This window comes from Parambassis ranga, unplaced genomic scaffold (genome assembly GCF_900634625.1).
Source record: "Parambassis ranga unplaced genomic scaffold, fParRan2.1 scaffold_21_arrow_ctg1, whole genome shotgun sequence".
Classification (NCBI taxonomy): Eukaryota; Metazoa; Chordata; class Actinopteri; family Ambassidae; genus Parambassis; species Parambassis ranga.
In genome coordinates, this window is record NW_021144767.1 from 5605842 (window position 1) to 5627132 (window position 21291).

At 40.1% G+C, this 21291-nt stretch overlaps 1 pseudogene; it reads right to left on the reverse strand.

Annotated features, from left to right (window-relative positions):
* Positions 1-276: 276 nt before the first annotated feature.
* The window catches only part of LOC114429887 (ribonuclease inhibitor-like), a 34651-nt pseudogene continuing 13636 nt past the window's right edge, over positions 277-21291 (reverse strand).

Sequence of the window (21291 nt, forward strand, 5' to 3'; positions counted from 1 at the left end):
ATTATAATACTACATTTTAATATCAGAGCCATAACAACATGGAATCATGCATTTCTTAATGTAAGGGTTTCATTTGTGAGACATGTCAAAGTTCATGATCATAAATTCAGCTTCACATTCTTCATTTCACTGCTTCTAAGACAAAAACATGTTCTGACCTGAAATCACAGTCAGTGATTCAAATGAAAGTGAAACATCATCAACATTTAAAGCACAAAGTTGAAGCTGCTGTCACTTCCACACACTCTGCTTCTACACACAGCACAGACTCACTGAGGAACCAGGATACAACCAGAACCCAGCATGTAGAGGCTGAGTGAATGTGGTGCTGAAGGTGTGGAGGTGGATCAGTGTGTCAGAGGAGACTCTGTAGAAGGACAGAGTGCCAGCAGGACAGTCCACATACACTGCTGCTCTGTGAGAGACAGAGGAGGAGGAGATGGATGTTTCTCTGTTATTGTGACAGACAGAGTAACCAAGATCAGAGCAGATCAGACTCCAGGACTGATTGTTTAATCCAAACCTGCAGTCAGCACTGGTTCCTTTCCTTCTGATTCTTCTGTAACTCACTGATATATAAACCACTCCTCTCCACTCGACCTCCCAGTAACAGCGACAGTCAGAACATTTCTACACAGCAGCTGAGGCCACCTGTCAAATCTGTCTGGATGATCAGGATATGGCTGCTCCTCCCACACATGTGTCACCTTCCTGTTGTTGTCAGACAGTTTGAGCTTTGTGTGCACTGAGTTTGTGTCGACTTCAAGTTGACAGAAATCTGATGGAGAGAAAAAGACACAGCTGCAGTTTATCATCTGACACATCTGATGGCTTCATTCTGTCTTTACTGACTGATGTGTTGTTCATTCATACAAAGTTTATCATCAGACTTTTTGTCACTAATGTTTGAATGAACAAACACACAACTATCAGCTTTGTGTTCAAACACAAACTGGATATTTGCAGCAATGTGAGTAAAGACAGACGACACATTTAGAACATGAGAAGAACAGCAGCATCAACTGTATCATTGGATAAAGAGCATCATCCAAAAGCTCCTTCATCAGAGTCTGGAGGAGGATCTGGACTGAAAGACCAGACCTCAGACCTCCTGATCTATCCTGATATTGTTCCACTGTTACTATTGTAAATACTTATTCCGCTCTGTATTATTCTCCTTCTTCTGGACACATTTTCAGCAGAACTAGTCCCACAGCTTTAATGTGAGCGACCTGAAACTTTTACAGGACGTCCGGCTGTACCGGGACACCTGTGCTATGACTTTTCTTTCTGACAGAGGCAGACACACACACATACACAACCATACAGGAACATACACAACTACACTCACACAACTACACTCACCACAACTACACTCACACAACTACACTCACTCACTCACTCACTCACTTCACTCTCTCACTCTCTCACTCACACACACACACACACACACACACACACACCACACACACACACACACACCACACACACACACACACACACACACACAGATTTTCAAATAAAAGCCTCCACATCATTACAGACCTTACTATGCCTGGTAAACTACACAAGCCACCCAGAAAATATGCAGACACACACTATACACACCTGCCAACACACAGACACACAAACAGGGATTTTCAAAATAAAAGAACCTGCACAATAACAGGATATGGCTGACGTGTAGATTTTCAAAATAAAACACTTAAACATGTTTTAACATGCATTGGGGGTGTGCCCCCCCCCCAACACACACACCACTTAGACACACATTGATTTTCAAAATAAAAGCCTCTAATTCATTACACAGCTAACTAGCGCTAGCCACCCCTACAAATTATACATCAAATCGACCGGCTCGGTCAGGACTACTACCCTCTGAGGTTTGGTAGCGATCGGATAAACGGTGTTTGAAAAAATCCCGAAAAACTGCGATCGACCCTCCCCACAGGCATCAAATCACTGTCAAAACTTTGAAGGCATGGCGTTTGGGCATGCTTTCATAGGAAATAATGGGAAACTGGTGAGATCCCTGACAAAACCCAGCTAACTTTGGAAGCCTATCAGTCTGGCATGCCTCTACACAGAATATTCATTTCAACTGCAAACTGCTCATAAGGAGTTGGACTTTATCATATTGAGTCCTCATGTTCATGTCTTTTACCAAACTTCATAAAATAGCAGCCAAAGTCACATCCACATCTTTAGGATTCCTCCATTCAGAATGAATGGAGAAGCTTGGGGGCCTATTAAACCTTATATAAAACCATGTCATCAGTGGCATCTTTCACATATGCCGGTGATCAGGAATGAGGTTTGGTGGTATATAATGGGGCGGACCGGCAGCAGAGTGTGGGTGAGCGCGCATTGGCCCACTCAAAATTTCTTGTGAAATTTTCTAGGTTATATATACAATAGTTATTTCTATTTTCTTTCCTGTTTAGTTCTTCTGTCCTTATGTTCCTTTCTTTGGTTGGGATTGGTTGGTGCATTATCATTGAGGGTTTTTCCTGTAGAACAGACCAAAGTCCAGTTCATATGTTCACTGGGCCGAAGCCTCTGGCATAAAATCAATAATGTCATAATATGCCACCAGTACTGTTGTCCACAGGATGAAATCACACGTTTAAAAATGATTATTGTTTATATATATTAACATTTCACCACAAGATGGCAGCAAACATGGTCAAACTCTCACCACCCTGTTTGCCAGTGATCTGTGTTTTTTATTGCCCATTTCTAAAATGGCAAGTGTGAGTAAGAAAAGGAAGGTTGACAGCGAAGGCCGAAGTTTCAGGACAAGTGGAAATGGAAGAAGAATGTGAGGGCAAGACATCTTGCACATTGAAACCTGTGTTGGAGCCAGACCTGCCCCCTTTACTGCAGCTGAGAGCCCAGTCTCTTCCTTCTCATCAGAGGTCCCTCGTTAATCGCGGGGTTACGTTCCAAAAATAACCCGCAAAAGGTGAAATCCGTGAAGTGATGGGCTTTATTTTTTACAGTTATTCTAGATGCTTTAAGGCTGTGAACCCTCACTACACACTTTATACTCCTTTCTCTCCTGTTCAAACACTGTCAGAGTTCAAACCTTCATAAAAATAAGTCCAGTGTTACAGAATGAAACCAAAGCACAAAGCAAAATAAAAGGAAATATAATAACTGAAGATTAAAAAATGGTTTGTGAAATGGAAGTTGTGGCGGCTGCACTAAGATGAATGATAAGTTAATGTGGTCTGTTCAGAGCTGTCAGTAAAAGCTTGTTTAACTGGTTCGGCTGTCCCGCCTAACAAATGAAGAGATTGCTTCCAAAACGCTATAAATCCAGAAAAAAAGTGTTTTCTTTCCAAAAAGGGTTTATATGAAACTTCTAGTTTATGTTTCAAACTGTAATATATCATCATGAGTTTGTAATAACATCAAAAAATCTAATCTATATTTTGATTTTAAACATTTATTAAACACCCAAAAAGCTATAAATCCATTTCATCACAAAACTCATTTTATGTATTTATATATGTATTTCTAATAATATTATTTCGCCGGCTGTCAGTTGATCCGCATGACAAAAGTTTTCCTCTTTAGTATGTGAACAGGAAGTGGCCGGTATTTTCCCTCCAGCTGAGTTTCGGGATTCTGTATGGAACGCTTCCACTTTTTTCCCATGGAAGGAAAGAGGACTGCCTCATGGATACTGTCAAAGTTATTCATTTCACACAGCTAAAACACTCATTTAAAAGATGCCTGGACATACTTTCTATCTACTGACAGGGCTCCGCCATGACAGTTGGAAAGCCTGCCCCGTGATTGGTTGAATGAAAATGCTGCATTGTGCTGAAAATCAGGGTGTTTGTAGCAGATTGGGAAAAAGGGAAGAAGCGGTGCAGGGAAACATGGCGGATAACGTGTTTTGTTACTAATTGATTAAAAGCTTTAAACAGAGACCCCGTGTGAAACTTATTTTGGTGGTAACTCGTTTTCCTTAAACAGTGGCGTTTCTCGCCCTAACCCTAACCCTAATAATGCTGCTCACAGCTCAGTGTCTCAGTGTCTTCACTCTTCAGTCCATCAGTCCAGTCTGACCCTTTGGATGAGATTCTTTGTGTCTGAGTCCTGCCTGCTTTTGGACTGTGGAGCTGTTTCTTCCTGTGTTTGGACCTTTTCAACCCTTTGTGCTCTCTTATTGGATTTTGTCTTTTGTCTGCTTTGGTTGTCTCTGTTATGTCCCAGGCTGAGGGGAAACCCACACACAGCATGTCTGCACCTCCCCACTCGTCCCCACTCTCAGATCGGCAGCTACACAGGCTGGTTTCAGTGTTAGGCTGCAGTTCATGAACTCAGAGCTGAGCAGTGCCCAAACAAACACAGAGACACTACAACACACTAAAGCTCCCTAACAAGAGAAAAAAGGAAAACCAATGACAAAGCTGGAACCTAAAACTCCTGCTGGGGAGTAATAAACTCCAGTAAACACCAAAGAAATCCAACCGCAGAGGCTGCGCTACAACAGCTCTGATGGACTGATAGAACACTGACTCATGCACAATAACATGAGGAAAGACTGAGTCAAACTTACACTTCCTCAGCCCAGGTTTTAACCACTGCTCTCCACCATGCTCCACCCTGCAGGAAGAAACACAGTCAGAATGATTTTCTAACCAACATGAGTCCAAACTGCTGATCAACATGAAGCAGAGTTCCTCAGTTTGTCAGAGACACACAAACAGACTGAAACTCATCTGTGTCGACTCCAGAAGAGTCTCTCCTGATCTGCTCTGTGTTTATTCATGTCCTCCATTCTGTGAAATATTGCTCTCTGTCAGTGCTTTACTGTAAAATCCTCTTCATGCAGCAACAGTGTAGGTTTGATCTCAGCATTGTGCATTTATCCAAAGCAGCAAACAAGCCACACTGTCTCTGACTGTTTGTTCCTTTCACTCTATATGCAAACACAAGCCTGGTTCACATGTGTCATGGATGGAAGAGTTTCTGACACACTTCAAATAATACATTCTCTCATGTCTGTGTGTAGTTTTTACAGTGATAATATTGTAGTGTCTCCCTGCTCTCTGTCTCTGACTGAAGGAACTCCTCCTTCTACCATTGTGTTGTTGTCTCCTCTGAAGCTTCACATATGGATTGTTTCAGGAACATTTGTTTGTGGAAATAATTCAGTGGTTCTTACAGCTGAGGACATTAATAAGTAGGGCATCATTTGTATTTGATCTGCACTAAGTGTGACTGAAAATCAGTCTGTATTTTGATATGAAGAAAGTGTATAAAGAAAAGTGAAGTTAACATGATGGACACTTAATGATGGAGGAAGATGAACATCAGGGATCAGTGATTATTTCTTCTCTGCAGTTTCAGTCCATCCATCAACAGCTGTGGATATATGAGCTAAACTGACAGACTGAGGAGGACTCATGCTCTGTGGTCTCTGTGTACCTGAGAGTCTTCAGACTACAATCTGGACTGTTGAGTAAAGCAGACAGCAGCTTCACTCCTGAGTCTCCTGGATGATTGTAGCTCAGGTCCAGCTCTCTCAGATAGGAGGGGTTGGAGGTCAGAGCCGAGGCCAGAGAAGCACAGCCCTCCTGTGTGATCAGACAACCTGACAGACTGGAGGTACAAAACATGTCATGAACTCAAGAAGAAAGAAGGAAAATCCAACAGATCTTCAACATGAACATGAAGCAGAATTTAACTGATGATCAACAAGCTGGATCCTGACCTGAGAGTCTCCAGTCTGCAGTCTGGACCCCCTAATCCATGAGACAGCTGCTTCACCCCTGAATCCTGCAGGTCGTTATTATTCAGATCCAGCTCTCTCAGACTAGAGGACTGGGAGCTGAGGACTGAGGACAGAGCTTCACAGCTTCTCTCTGAGAGGTTACAGCTGCTCAGTCTGAAAGAAATGCAAATTAGTTGTTATTGAATGAATGAATGGAAATTTGTTGTGAATAATGACAATAAAGATCTTTTTACTTGTGTAGAATTCAGTGCACATTAGTGTCCTGAAAGCCTCCACATGTCAACACATGAACTGCATGTAGAAAAGCTTCAAACATAATGTTAAGGTATGCATTTAAATGATCAACAACCAGATCCTGACCTCAGTGATTCCAGACCACAGTCAGCACTCTCCAGTCCAGCACAAAGAAGCTTCACTCCTGAATCCTGCAGGTCGTTATTATCCAGATCCAGCTCTCTCAGACTAGAGGACTGGGAGCTGAGGACTGAGGACAGAGCTTCGCAGCTTCTCTCTGAGAGGTTACAGCTGCTCAGCCTGAAAGAAATGAAATGTGTACATTTAACAATACTGAATAATTGTAAGAAGTAGAGCAGTGCAATGAAAAAAACAATTCTACAACATGAAAGGACACTATTGTCTAAGCTTAGTAATGTCAGTGGTTATAATTTGTGAATTATGTTTGTACATTTTTTATTATTAATCATCTGTCATTTCTATGGCAGAGAACAGGAATCAGCCAATCAGAAAAAAATGTATTGTTGCCAGGTGAGGTCTGAGATTCAGCTGCAAGCACACCGTGCAGCAGACGTTATGGCATATAGGGCAGGCCAGGAGTGAGAGACAGGGAGCGGGTTTCCTTCTATATTGATCCTCCCTTTGTGTTTCAGTCACTTCATGTGAACTGATTGTGTGCTGATCAACACAAGCAGACACATCAGCACAGATTCATGTGAACTAAGTTACCTGTTGTGCAGCTTTTTTTGGAGGCTTTGGGTAATCTGTTTCTAATCTGTTTAATCTGATCTGTTCTGTGAAGTCTCTAAAACCTGACAGTGCAGCTGATGGCCTCATTGGGAATACAGTGAAACAGAAATGTGGTTTTTGTGGTTAAAGTCATGGTGGCACAGAGGTAGACAGTAACAGATGTAAACATTTTGTTCTAATAACCTGTTAGTGTAGTGCCACCATGAGGCTGACAGAACTGTTTCATTTTCAGTTGGTTTTATATTTGTCATCATGGCTTAAAATAAATAAGGAGTTATTGAATCTCTCAGTAATAGTTGTTGAGTTAACCCTTTACTTCTGTCAGTATAATAGCTGTTGAAATCCACCAGAATGCAGGAAATGGCTTCTACTTCATCCAAAATGTTCTGGGGGAGGTAACTCTGATACTTTTCCACATTAAAACCATACAGCCTGTCCTTATTAGCTTTAGATATGATTCCAGCCTCAGACCTTTATGGTGCATTTCCAGGCTATTCTTTAAGGTCAGTGACTTCATATTGTTCATCTTCAGCAGTTTCTGTTTCATAACTTCCTAATGTTCAAAGGTTTTCTACTTTTCACAATAAAACAGCTTCATCTATTCAAAGTGTTTCAGCAACTTAAATTCAGACTGCAGATTCTCCAGCAATTCAGAGCAATCCTTCACATCATTCAGAGCAATGCTTCAGCTGCAGCAACCAAACTCACATTTTCTGCAGGAAATGCTTTCTAGTTAACTTTGTGTTCATAGTGTGTCAATTCATATTTTCGTCTTGTTTAATGAGTTGCAGTTTAATGTTATAGATGTACTTGCACAATCCATCAGCATTTAATCTCTTGAGTGAAGCCTACATCTAGAAGGTTTCATTCCTAAATGTGTTTTGTTTGTAACCCAGTTTAAAATCCCCACATGTTTTAATGAGTGTTGATCATTTCAGTTCAAGTTTAAGTGTGTAAGCATTCAGTTGTTGTGTTATGTTAAAGAATGTTGCTGAAAGATGTCCCACCAGCATAGATGGGGTTAATAACAAGTGACAGGACCGTGAGCACAGTGTGACACAGACTAGGAGAGGTGTGTCGGAGAAACATGTGTAACAGAGATTTTCTGTCTTCATTTCTAAGTTAGCAGTGCACAAAACGGTGTGTAACTTGTGTCTTAAGGTTGTTGACAGGACAATCTGTGAGAAGAAGTCTAGCAGCATACTGAGAGGCGGGAAGACTTTCAGCACGAAGTTCAGACGGTTTATGTTTGGTGCTAATGCTAAAGCTAGCTGTTAGCCACCTGGAAGAATAGATTCAAGTCAGTTGATGACAAGTGAAGGGACTTTTTCTAGCTCTAGTTGGACTCACTCAGTCGACTGTTTGAGGAGCTCATCTGCTGTTTTCCACCTGAGGACAGAGAAGAGACACGGACGGAGGTTGGAGCCACTAGGACTTGGGAGTTTCTTCCGGCAAGAAGAGAGGATAGAGACAGTAGACGGAGTCTGTGGTGAGATGCTGATGCTGAGCCTGCTCCTGTGACTGTTGGAGGACGGGACTGGAACACCTCAGGTGCTTGTTTTATTTTGCTCAGAGTGAAGCGGCCATTAAGTTTTGGGCGTCCACGAACACAAGCACCGCATCAGGCCTGCTGCGGTATATGTCAGTCTGTAATCATTTAAGTTGCTGCTTTATAGAGTGTATTAAGGTGTGGGGGCCACAACCTTTGTTTAAGTGACCTTGAGGTTGGTAAACTGAGCTTCTGAATTCATTAGAGGGTTAAGAAAAAAGGTTATATTGTGTTTTTGCCTCCAAACAGCTGGAGTGTTTTTCTTTAAAAAAGTGACATTTGATGTTTAAGGCTCCAAAACATATTCTAATTTTATTTTCATGTCTTAGTTCACCAGCATTAACCTTTTCTTAAATAACTGAGAATTATTTTTCTAAAACCTTGTGTTGTGTTACTTATTACTCACCTGAGAAAGGGCAGGGATTCAATTGCAGAGACATATGCAGACGTAGTTAAGATCTTCATTAAAAATATAATTTAAAGATGGCCATTTGATTGATGGGTCAAACACTGCACTTGTGTGTATTAAAGGGACATCCAAGATAATAATTAAAACTGAGTTAATCAGGGTTAAGAAACATTGGATAAATACTTTAAAAGAACCTAAAAGCCTGCCCTCATCTGTAATGTGGTGAGAGTTGCTCCTCTGGCACTTCCTGTGTTTTTCATTTCTTGCTCGTTTCCTTGTTTTTGTTCTTTCCAGGCGCGATGGTCCAGCTGGGTGGAGTCGTGGCTTCTTCTCACCTGGGTTCCGTTTCCCGTCATTCCGCCGGCTACTTAAGCGCCGCCTCCCTTCTCCTCTGCGCCAGTTCTTCACTGCTATTTTCGTACTAAGCAACCAGCCACCTTTCTGTCCGTTCCAAGTGACCAGTGACTTACCTTGTTTTTTGCCTAGGCCTCCAGCCGCGCCACCCGGTTGTTTCTCGCCCTGGACCTGAGTTGTGCTTCGCCCTCGTGGTTGTTTTTCGTTCCTCCTTCAAGTTACCTCGTAGTTCGCCCTTGTGGTTGTTTTTGGTTATATTTTGGACTCAGCTCAGTTTTCTCCTCAGTGGTAGTTTTTTGTTTTCTCTATTAAAGTGAGTAAATTTACCTGCTTCTGGAGCTCCGTCTGTGATCGCACATAACATCATCAATATGACTACAGAGGGGAGCGCTACATGTTGTTGAAGTGTTTTCTATATTCACATATGTTTGTCGGAAATATTTTACACCAGAAAGTTCCAACAATTTTATTTTGGAACTCATTTGTACTTGTTATATCTGCAACTCATGCTGATATACAACTGAAAACAAAACCATGCTGCATCTCAAAGAGCTTCAGTAAACCCAAACCTCCCTCATTGATCAGACAACTTGACAAGAGTAGAGTTACAAAATCATAAACTCAAAAAGCAAGAACTAAACCCCTACAGACATTCAACATCTGGGGTTGGGTGGGTTAGTAATGCATCATAAGTTCAAACATAAGCAGCAAAATCCAACCGATCAACCAATGAAATGTGAAGACTGGATCAACACCCAGATTTACCCTGACCCGAGGATCTGCAGTCTTGGGACTTCAGAGCTCACCCCACCACAAACTTTACATCACAACACATAAAACTATTGAGACTGACCTCAGAGTCTGCAGTCCACAACTCTCCAGAAAACCACGTAGCTGCTCCACATCCTGCAGGTGGTTCCCACTGAGGTCCAGATATCTCAGCTGGGAGGGGTTAGCCTTCAGAGCTGATCCCAGAGAGCTGATCTCTGACAAACCACAGCCACACAACCTAATAAAACAATACAAGACATTGATAGAGCCATTGATACCACTGATCATCTAATAATATGGGATAACATTAAAACATACAGATGACTGTTACTGGGAGGGAAGAAAATAATAATTATTCACTGAATTACTGAGCAACATTTGAACATATGAGTAGATCTGATTTGTCATCAGAGCAACAGTGACTGAAGATACACATGTCTGTGGTCCTTTTCTGTCTGTCAGTCCTGACAGATGATTTAAAAACTGGACCTCAGCCTAATAATAACATTAACTGACCTAAGAACCTGCAGTATGCAGTGAGGACTGTCCAGTCCAGCACATAGCTGCTTCAGTCCTGAATCCTCCAGCCTGTTCCGGTTCATGTCGAGCTCTGTCAGATGGGAGGGGTCGGACTTCAGAGCTGAGGCCACAACTTCCCAGTGAGTCTCTGAGAGTTTACAGTCAGAAAGTCTGTGATGACAGAAATATCAGAACATTATGAAAGGGACACTTTAAGTAGTAGCAGTGATCTCATTTGATCTGACTGTTTGACATGTAACAATAGTTCTGATCATTCTCATCGTCTCATTTTGACAGTGTATTTCACTTTATTCCTCTGTTGTAGGTTCTTCCAGCTGATATTGCTGAAAGATAAATTCTTCTCTTTCATGCAGAGACTTTAAAGAGTTATTCTGTTGTGTGACATCCTGATTGAACTGTTTGTGTAATGGTATGTGTCTGCATGTTTGCATACCATGATGTTGTGCTGCAGTTTTTGCAGTCTTTGTATCTATGTAGTTTGTGCAGCTCTTTGGCCACATGCAGCTGTTTTAACTACAAATAAAGACACATTTATTGTCCATTCATTTAACAGCTTCAAACAGAAACATACAAAACAATGTTTTCACAGTAGAAGAACATCTGAGACAAAAAACACAGCTGATGTGATGTGTCAATGAACACAAGGAGCTCTGTTAGAGAGAAACACACAGTGTGAATGTGTCTAAGAACTAAACCAGTAATCTACACTGATTGGTCACATCTGGACTCACCTGAACTTTCTGCAGTTCCTCACAGCTGGAAGCAGTCTCAATCGTCCTTCTGTTGTTGTGTTGTACTTCATCAGGTCTAGCTCATCAAGAACCTCCTCTGACATCTGCAGCATGTAGGCCAGAGCTGAGCAGTGGATCGCAGAGAGTTTCTTCTCTGATCTGGTCTCTGACTGCAGGAACTCTTGGATCTCCTGATGCACTGAGAGGTCGTTCATCTCCATCAGACAGTGGAAGATGTTGATGCTTCTGTCAGGAGACACTGTATGAGTGCGTCTCTGTTTCAGGTTGTTGATGGCTCTCTGGATGGCCTCTGAACTGATCTCTTTCTGACCCAGCAGGTCTCCTAAGAGTCTCTGGTTTGACTGCAGGGAGAGACCATGAAGGAAGCGAACCATCAGGTCCAGGTGGCCAGTTTCACTGTTCAGAGATTTCTCCATGACTCTGTCCAGGATGTCATCCAGAGATGACCAACTTTTCTTTCCCAGGAAGTTCACCAGCTCTTCATCGTCCCCATCAATGAAACAGCGTATGAGGTGGAAAGCAGCCAGAAACTCCTGAACGCTCAGGTGAACAAAGCAGAATGTTGTGAATTCCTGTTTCCTTCTTCGCTCTTCTTTGAAGATCTCTGTGAACACTCCTGAGTACACTGAGGCGTCACTGAAATCGATGCCACACTCTTTCAGATCCTTTTCATAGAAGATTACGTTGCCCTTTTCCAGCTGCTGAAGAGCCAGTTTTGCTAGTGAAAAAATGCACTGACTGGACAGTCGTTCAGGGTCACATTTCTCTTTGGTCTGATTTACCTGAAACTTCAGAAACTCTGCATACATCTCAGTCAGGGTCTTGGGCAGCTCTGCTCCCTCTCTGGTTTCCAACCTGTCCTCCAGAACTGTAGCAGTGATCCAGCAGAAGACTGGGATGTGGCACATGATGTGGAGGCTTCGTGATGTCTTGATGTGGGAGATGATCCTGCTGGCCTGCTCCTCCTCTCTGAACCTCTTCCTGAAGTACTCCTCCTTCTGTGGGTCAGTGAACCCTCTGACCTCTGTCACCACATCCACACAGTCAGTAGGGATCTGATTGGCTGCTGCAGGTCTTGTGGTTATCCATATGCGAGCAGAACGCAGCAGTTTTCCATTGATGAGGTTTTTCACCAAGATATCGGTGGTGGTGGACTTAGTTACATCAACAGAGTGACTATCGTCAACATGAAGGTCCAGATGAAGGCGGCTCTCATCCAGTCCGTCAAACACAAACAGAAGCTTGAATTCACTCTTGTCGTAGTTGCCGTTTCCTGATGATTCTAAAGCAGTAAAGATGCAATTAAGAGCCTCCTCTTTGATGCCCTTAGCCTCTGGGATACATTTATGAATGAGGTTTGCCAAACTGAACTGTTTTCCCATATGTGGATTCAGCTGACGGAAGGAGAAGGGGAAAATGAGATGCACATCTTGATTGGCTGTTCCTTCAGCCCAGTCCAGCATAAACTTTTGCACCAGGAAGGTCTTTCCAATTCCTGCGATTCCATTGGTCAGCACTGTTTTTACAGGTCTTTTTTTTCCAGAAGGATGTTGGAACATGTCTCTGGGTTTGACAGATGTCTCAGTGTCTCTGGGCCTCCAGGCTTTCTGGATCTGTTGGACCTCATGCTGTGTGTTGATGTGTATGTCAGGGCTGGCTGTGATGTACAGCTCTGTGTAGATATCAACCAGACACTCTTTATCTTTTGCCCAGCCTTCTTGTGCATACAGAAACCTGTCCTGGAAGTGTGATTGGAGTTTCTGTTGGTAATATGTGATGTGGCGTGGCTCTGGTACTGGAACCATCCCATCTGTCAAAGACAGTGAGTAGTGTTAGTGTGTGTTTACACATATAGGCAGACCTTGTCTGTCTTAACCCTCATGCATTGTTCGCAAACACTACCCTAATGTGTTGTTCGGGGACAAAAACGTCCCCTAACTTTAACGGTTTTAAAAATATATTAGATAAATATTTTTTTGAAATTTTTTTGCATAGACCTTTTAATTAACTTCAGTTCTAATCAACAGTAGTGAAAAAATCATTTCCCCCCAGGATTTTAACCCTTTAATCACCAATTTTATGAGGGGTGGTGCTGAAGATTGAAAAAAAAACACACAAAATGGCTCATTTTTAATAGAAAAGGTGAATGTGGACTGGATTCTTTTGAACCTTTATTACAGTCTTGGTCATGTCAAACATCAGTAAAAAAATTGACTTGATTGCATTATTAGTTTTTGCACAGCACTGGATTTTCTTTTTTTCTCCCTAATGTGTTGTTCGGGGACAAAAACGTCCCCTAACTTTAACTGTTTTAAAAATATATTAGATAAATATTTTTTTGAAATTTTTTTGCATAGACCTTTTAATTAACTTCAGTTCTAATCAACAGTAGTGAAAAAAATCATTTTCCCCCAGGATTTTAACCCTTTAATCACCAATTTTATAAGGGGTGGTGCTGAAAATTGAAAAAAAAAACACACAAAATGGCTCATTTTTAATAGAAAAGGTGAATGTGGACTGGATTCTTTTGAACCTTTATTACAGTCTTGGTCATGTCAAACATCAGTAAAAAAATTGACTTGATTGCATTATTAGTTTTTGCACAGCACTGGATTTTCTTTTTTTCTCCCTAATGTGTTGTTCGGGGACAAAAACGTCCCCTAACTTTAACGGTTTTTAAAAATATATTAGATAAATATTTTTTTGAAATTTTTTTGCATAGACCTTTTAATTAACTTCAGTTCTAATCAACAGTAGTGAAAAAATCATTTTCCCCCCAGGATTTTAACCCTTTAATCACCAATTTTATAAGGGGTGGTGCTGAAAATTGAAAAAAAAACACACAAAATGGCTCATTTTTAATAGAAAAGGTGAATGTGGACTGGATTCTTTTGAACCTTTATTACAGTCTTGGTCATGTCAAACATCAGTAAAAAAATTGACTTTATTGCATTATTAGTTTTTGCACAGCACTGGATTTTCTTTTTTTCTCCCATTTTGTCCCATAGACTTACATTATAAACACACTTTTTTTGACTGCACAGCCATGGCACTAAATAATCATGCATTCTTGATTGTTGGTGGTTTACCCTGTTGGTAGGAGGTAACATTTGTGATTTTTACAGTTAACAACTTAATTACCATATTAACCCTTTACCTGCAGGCCTGTGCTCATGTAGTGTAGTTTCTGGCTTGTATATGGAGTTATAGGGAGTATTTTAGCACATAATTGTGTGTCTACACACTGTGTGTGTATGTTAGAGAGGAAGAGAGCCATTTGCACACTGATCTTGTTGTCTGTGAGTACACACAACCACAGAGTCTTCATAGTAAACAAAAACAAAGAAAGTGTTGCTATGCACGTGTGGCCCTTTGATGTCTACAGGTGCAGACTAAACAAAACAAAAAGGCAAGTGGTCTTACATGTGACCTTGTGGTCATTTGATGGTGAGAAGAGCAGAAAGCAACATGAAGAGAGGATTCACTTGTGCACAATCTCTGGAAATGATTGTGCAGCCTGGCTCTATGAAGGGCCAGGCTGTGAAGCTGTGAAGGCTGCACAAGTAGATCCGTCACTTGTTCACAAGCGAATCCTTCATTCGTTCACAAGTGAATCCTTCATTCGTTCACAAGTGAATCCTTCACTCATGCACAGGTGAATCCTCTCTTCATGCTGCTTGCTGCTCTTGTCACCATTAAAAGTCTGAACCTCTCAGCATCAAAGGGCCCGGCACTTACTTTTAGGGCTGCAACAAATTTACTTTACTTTACTTTACTAAACTACTTTTAATACTAATTTTAGTAGGGGACTAAACTGTAGATTAGATTTGGTTAGTCAATGATTATTTATTATGTTATCAAGTTATCTATCTATGGTGTCTATTTAGTAACATGCACATGTACGTATGGTCGTGTGGAGCGCAACACACCATGGAAAAGGGGCACTTAGACTTCACTTAGAATAATTCAGTGATCTCAACTGAGACACTAACCTAAAAGTAAAGTCACTCTACTGGAGGACGTGTTTTCCGAAAGCTAAAAAAAAAAAAAAAACAGCTATTTTACCCATCCACAACTTCAGACGCCAGAACTCCTGGATGTTTTCATTTTACATGCTTATGCATCGCCGTTGTACGTCTGAATTAGGTACACTTCACTTACTTAGTAACTTTATTTTCCTGACTTTCCTTCCCTGACAGTGTGCAAATGGCTCTCTTCCTCTCTAACATACACACACAGTGTGTAGACACACAATTATGTGCTAAAATACTCCCTATAACTCCATATACAAGCCAGAAACTACACTACATGAGCACAGGCCTGCAGGTAAAGGGTTAATATGGTAATTAAGTTGTTAACTGTAAAAATCACAAATGTTACCTCCTACCAACAGGGTAAACCACCAACAATCAAGAATGCATGATTATTTAGTGCCATGGCTGTGCAGTCAAAAAAAGTGTGTTTATAATGTAAGTCTATGGGACAAAATGGGAGAAAAAAAGAAAATCCAGTGCTGTGCAAAAACTAATAATGCAATAAAGTCAATTTTTTACTGATGTTTGACATGACCAAGACTATAATAAAGGTTAAAAAGAATCCAGTCCACATTCACCTTTTCTATTAAAAATGAGCCATTTTGTGTTTTTTTTTTTTCAATTTTCAGCACCACCCCTTATAAAATTGGTGATTAAAGGGTTAAAATCCTGGGGGAAAATGATTTTTTCACTACTGTTGATTAGAACTGAAGTTAATTAAAAGGTCTATGCAAAAAAATTTCAAACAAAATATTTATCTAATATATTTTTAAAACCGTTAAAGTTAGGGGACGTTTTTGTCCCCGAACAACACATTAGGGGGTAAAATTTGCCCACAGTGTACTGTTGACCTATGAAAAATTTTAAAATCATATTAACAAAATTTATGTAAAATTAAGCTTATTGAGGAAAAATGATTCAATTTGTCCACATATTGACAAAGTTATGGCCAAAATAAACAGAAAAATTTCTCTCAGAGGACAAAAATGTCCCGAACAACACATGAGGGTTAAGTCCTCACGAGTATTGCGTAGAAATTTGATGTTAACCTCTGACCTACCTTGTCTTAAATCTTCAAATGATGTGAGAATGTTATTATTGAATAAATCTACAGTTTTACTTATTCCTTTGTCTGCATTATGGGAGGCATTATGAAGTGGGGCGGCCCAGTAGTACCATTGGAGGTTTGGGACTTTAAGCCTCCTCCATCATAGTGGGAGATAAAGCATGGAGTCTTGCTCGATTGTTATTCCAAATAAAATTACAAAATATGCTTTTCATCTTTGAGAAAAATGGGTAGGAGATTTGATTCATTATAATTAGCCTCTACTAGATTGTCAACGTAATTCTGATACCCATATAGGTGAAGCTTTTTTTAACTATTTTGAATGGTGTTTGAATGCTTAAGGAAGACCATCGATGATCAGATGAGAACAACCGACACACAGGGAGCCGCATGTGGAGCAAAGTTAATACAATCTAAGACTATTAAAACTGGCAAACCTGGTAAGACAACATCGAAAGGAGAAACAACCGATAAGGACTCACTGGGTAAAAAACAACAGTTCATAAAGTTATTTCAGACTGTAAATCACGCAAGGGTTTTATGGGACCCTAAATTAAAACCAAAGGGCATATTTGGTGGACATATAAATATAAGAAGCATTGCATCTAAAACAGAGCAACTCCAACAGCTACTTGTAAATTCGAACTTGGATTACCTATGCCTTTCAGAAACATGGTTAAAACCTACTACGCCGTCAAGTGTAACTCATATACCTGGATATAATATATATAGAAAGGATAGGCTCAGCTGCAAGGGGGGAGGTGTTTTGATTTATGTTAAGGACAGCATACAGTGTAAATGTTTGGATCTGCCAGAAAATAGCCTGGAGTGTATTGGGGTGAAAATCACACTGTCTCCAGAAATGTCTTTCTTAGTGTTTAACATCTATCGACTGCCTTCAGCTAAAGAAAACTTCTTCGACGACCTTGAGAACATGATCAAATTACATAATGCCAAGGAAATTATTTTAACAGGAGATTTCAATTTGAATTGGCTAGATAAAACCCGTAGGAAAAAACTCAAAGATATTGCTGGTAAATTTGACTCAGATGATTAGCACCCCAACCAGAATAACTGGCAGCTCGCGAACATTATTGGACCTAATCTTTGCTAAGAAGCCAGACCGGGTAATTAAAACCTATAATTTAGTCTCTGGTTTATCTGACCATAATCTGACCCTCATAGTCCGAAAACTGTCTACATTACGACAAAAGAAAGCAAATAGATCTAATAGAGATAACGCAAACTTGTTCATACCAAAGAAAAATATGATATTTCTGGAAAATGAATTGAAACAGATAAATTGGGACGACAGACTTCAAGACGTCAAGTGTGAAGAGATAGCCAATGGACTGATAATGACAATCAAGCAAATTTTAACAAAATATTCCAAAACATCATCGAACAAGCATAATAAAAAACAAACCCTTCCATGGTTCAATGAATTTCTGTGGCAGCTGATGAAACAGTGGGACACCGCATTGAAGAAATCCCTGAAATCTGGGACAAGCACTGACCGTTTACTATTCAAAGGTCTGCGAAACAAAGTAACATCAGAACTTCGAAAAGCAAAAGCTAACTTCTTTCTAAATATAATCAAAGAAGCCAGAGGAAACAATACCATGTTATGGGAAAACATCAACAAACTTATAGGTAGAGAGCAGCAAAAAAATGAAATCACCCAAATAAAACACAAAGGAAAATTATACACAGAGAAACTGGATATAGCCAACACCTTCAATAGCTATTTTATCAATTCAGTTATTGAACTTAGCTACATATTTACATCAACACATCACTGGAAACATGCTAATATACATCACCAGGAACTGAACCTTGTCCCCACTAATGAACTGAAGGTAAATAAAATACTCTCCAGCCTATCAAACTCTAAAAGTACAGATATCTACGGACTGGATTCTGCTCTCCTTAAGAGGAATCGACAATATCTCATTACGCCAATAACAAAATTAATAAATGCCTCTATTACACAGAATATCTTCCCAGACTCCTTGAAACATGCAGTAGTTACTCCCATCCATAAATCGGATGATAGGCTAGAAATATCGAACTATAGGCCTATTAGTATACTGCCAGCATTATCAAAGGCAATAGAGAAAGTGGTGACTGAGCAACTGGTAACACATCTAGAAATATATGACATACTACATCCCATGCAATTTGGATTCAGGAAGAATCATTCAACAGAAACAGCTTGTTGCTATTTAATTGAAAATATAAAACAGTCATTAGATAAGGGGGTGTAGTGGGAGCCATTTTTCTTGATTTGCGTAAAGCATTTGACACAGTGAACCATGAACAACTTTATTGTAAACTCAACAAAGCTAGCATGTCCGCAAACACCATACAATGGTTAAAATCCTACTTATCTGACCGTACACAGTGTGTTAAAATAAATGAAACCAAATTAACACCAAGATCATGTCAGACAGGTCTCCCACAGGGATCACATTTAGGACCAGTACTCTTCACAATATCTATTAATGATCTACCATCAGTATGTGACAATGTTAATATACAAATGTACAATAATCTATGCAAATGGGAGAAATGGTATAGAAGTTGCTGCAAAGTTAACATCTGCTATGGAAAAGGTAGACCAGTGGCTCCGAGACTCCTGCTTGACACTGAATATTGGGAAAACAGCACTAATGTACTTCACAACCAAAAACAAAATGGAAAATTATCCCAATGTAACAATAAACGGAGAAAATATCCAAAATGTCACTGAATATAAATACCTAGGACTCATACTGGACTTAATTTTAGAAAGCACATAAAAAAGATATCAAAAACCCAATCAAAATACAATTTGGCTACCTTCAAACATATAAGAAATTCGCTCTCAACACAGGCAGCTGAATGCTTCTTTAATGCAATGATTTTGCCGCATTTCTCCTATTGCATCACAAGCTGGGCACAAGCAAAAAAAACAAATTTAAAAATAATGGAGTCTCTGTACAAACAGGCTCTCAAAACTCTTGATAAAAAACCTCTACAGTATCACCATTGTCACATACTGAGCAAATATAAGATGTTAAACTTTGAAAACTGCATTATGTTTTCACACATGCAATTGGTTTTTAAGATTGTTCACAATAAAGCCCCTCCTCCTCTCAAAGAATATGTACACCGAACTGCAGAAACATCAATTAGAATAACACGGAGTGGCTCGAGAGGGCAATGCAAAATTCCTGCTTTTTCCTATAAGGCCATTAATTGGTAGAATAAACTCCCCAACCATTTGTTGAGCAAAAATGATTTTATTACTTTCTCGAGAGAAGCAAAATCCTGGCTTTTAGAAAACCAGCGTTGTACACACTGATGCTATTATTTTAATATTGATAGTACTTGTATACATTCTATTAACTGTTGTATTGTGTATGCCTTTGTATAGAAGTGTTCTTAGCTGTTTTTTATGTATATACATACAGATGTTCTTAAATATGGGAGATTTAAGCTGAACAGTGTGATGGGGATGGCCTAAAAGGTTTGGTGGGTGGAGGTGTTTCAAGCATCTGAGAGCAAATAAGTCACATGTAACTTTAACTGCTGTTGTGCGTATTGTGTACATGTAAATAACCAAAACCATGACGGAATGTCTGTCAAGATGGAAACAATGCAAGCTAAATAAACTATGCAATTAAGAAGTGAGGAGTACATTCTGTCTCATTCACTTCAGTCAGTGAATGAGACAGAATGTACTAAGATCTGTTAAACTGAGGAGAATTTCATGACTAATCGAGTGGAAGATGCAAAATACATACATCTGCAGTTGGAGAACGGGAGCAGGAGGGTGCAGCATCCATTCTCTGCAACTGTGTTGGTGGTGGAGGCCTCAGGGCCGTCTGAGAGCAGAGCATTTCAACTTTACGACTACTGAAAGACCACCTGAGTGAACATTGGCATATCATAACATATTACAACAGAAGAAGCATTAATCACTTCTTGACTTTAAATATGGACACTGACATAAGAACATTTACCTGTGCAGCAGGAGAGTCTCTGGCTGCGACCTCTGGTGGTCCAGCCAGGTCCAGCCGCCTCCAGCGCACCTTTTGGGCCTGGGACCTCTTTTCCTTCCGCGGCATTGTCCTGTGAAGAAGGTAGACAGAGTTGTGTGTATATGTACTGTGTGTGTATATGTATGTATAGCTATGTGTTATTTATATAGAATATGTGTGTGTGTGTCTGTAGGTGTTAATGTGTTTAATGTTATTTATATAGAATATGTGTCTGTAGGTGTTAATGTGTTTAATGTTATTTATATAGAATATGTGTCTGTAGGTGTATCCAGCGTCGATCTGAAGAGTTTTCCAAAGAGCTGAAAGGAAGAAAAAAAAAATCTGTCAGGGCGCGGTTACATTTCCATGCTAACAATATAAAAAGCACTACTGTTTCTATTACAGCTGAAGGTTTCCAACCATGTACAGAATCATTGTATCACTGAATTACATATAAAATAACAGTTGTGGCTGTGTTAGTAACGTTGTAGATGACTGGCTCAGAAAATGCTGCAGTATAGTAGTACACACAGTATCTGTGAAGAGGACACAGAAAATCAACACATGCATTGTGTTTACTGTCACTTCTTGTATATGCTGCTCACACAACCCAATGACTCCATGGGTATTAATAAAGGTTATGTGAATGCACGACACTGTGATAAATTGTTCAGTTTTAAATGACTGTAGCTCTGGTGCTTTAACACATCATCATTAATATTCTTCATTTAAAAGTGAAACTGCCGAACTAATCGGACTGTAAAGAGAAGTTACACTAATTTAACCAAAAGTGCATCAGAATGAAATCTCCTACCCTACCTTTAAGGCTGTGAACCCCTCACTGCACACTTTAAACTCCGTTCTCTCTGTTTAAACACTGTCAGAGTTCAAACCTTCGTAGGAAATAAGTCCAGTATTACAGAATGAAACCAAAGATCAAACCTGTTTTCAGCAGCATTCTGCATTCTGGAGATGGACTGACACTGGTCTACGGACTATCCGGACCAGAACTCAATGAGCTGTAAGAGAAAAACAAGGTGAGAGGTGAACTGGTT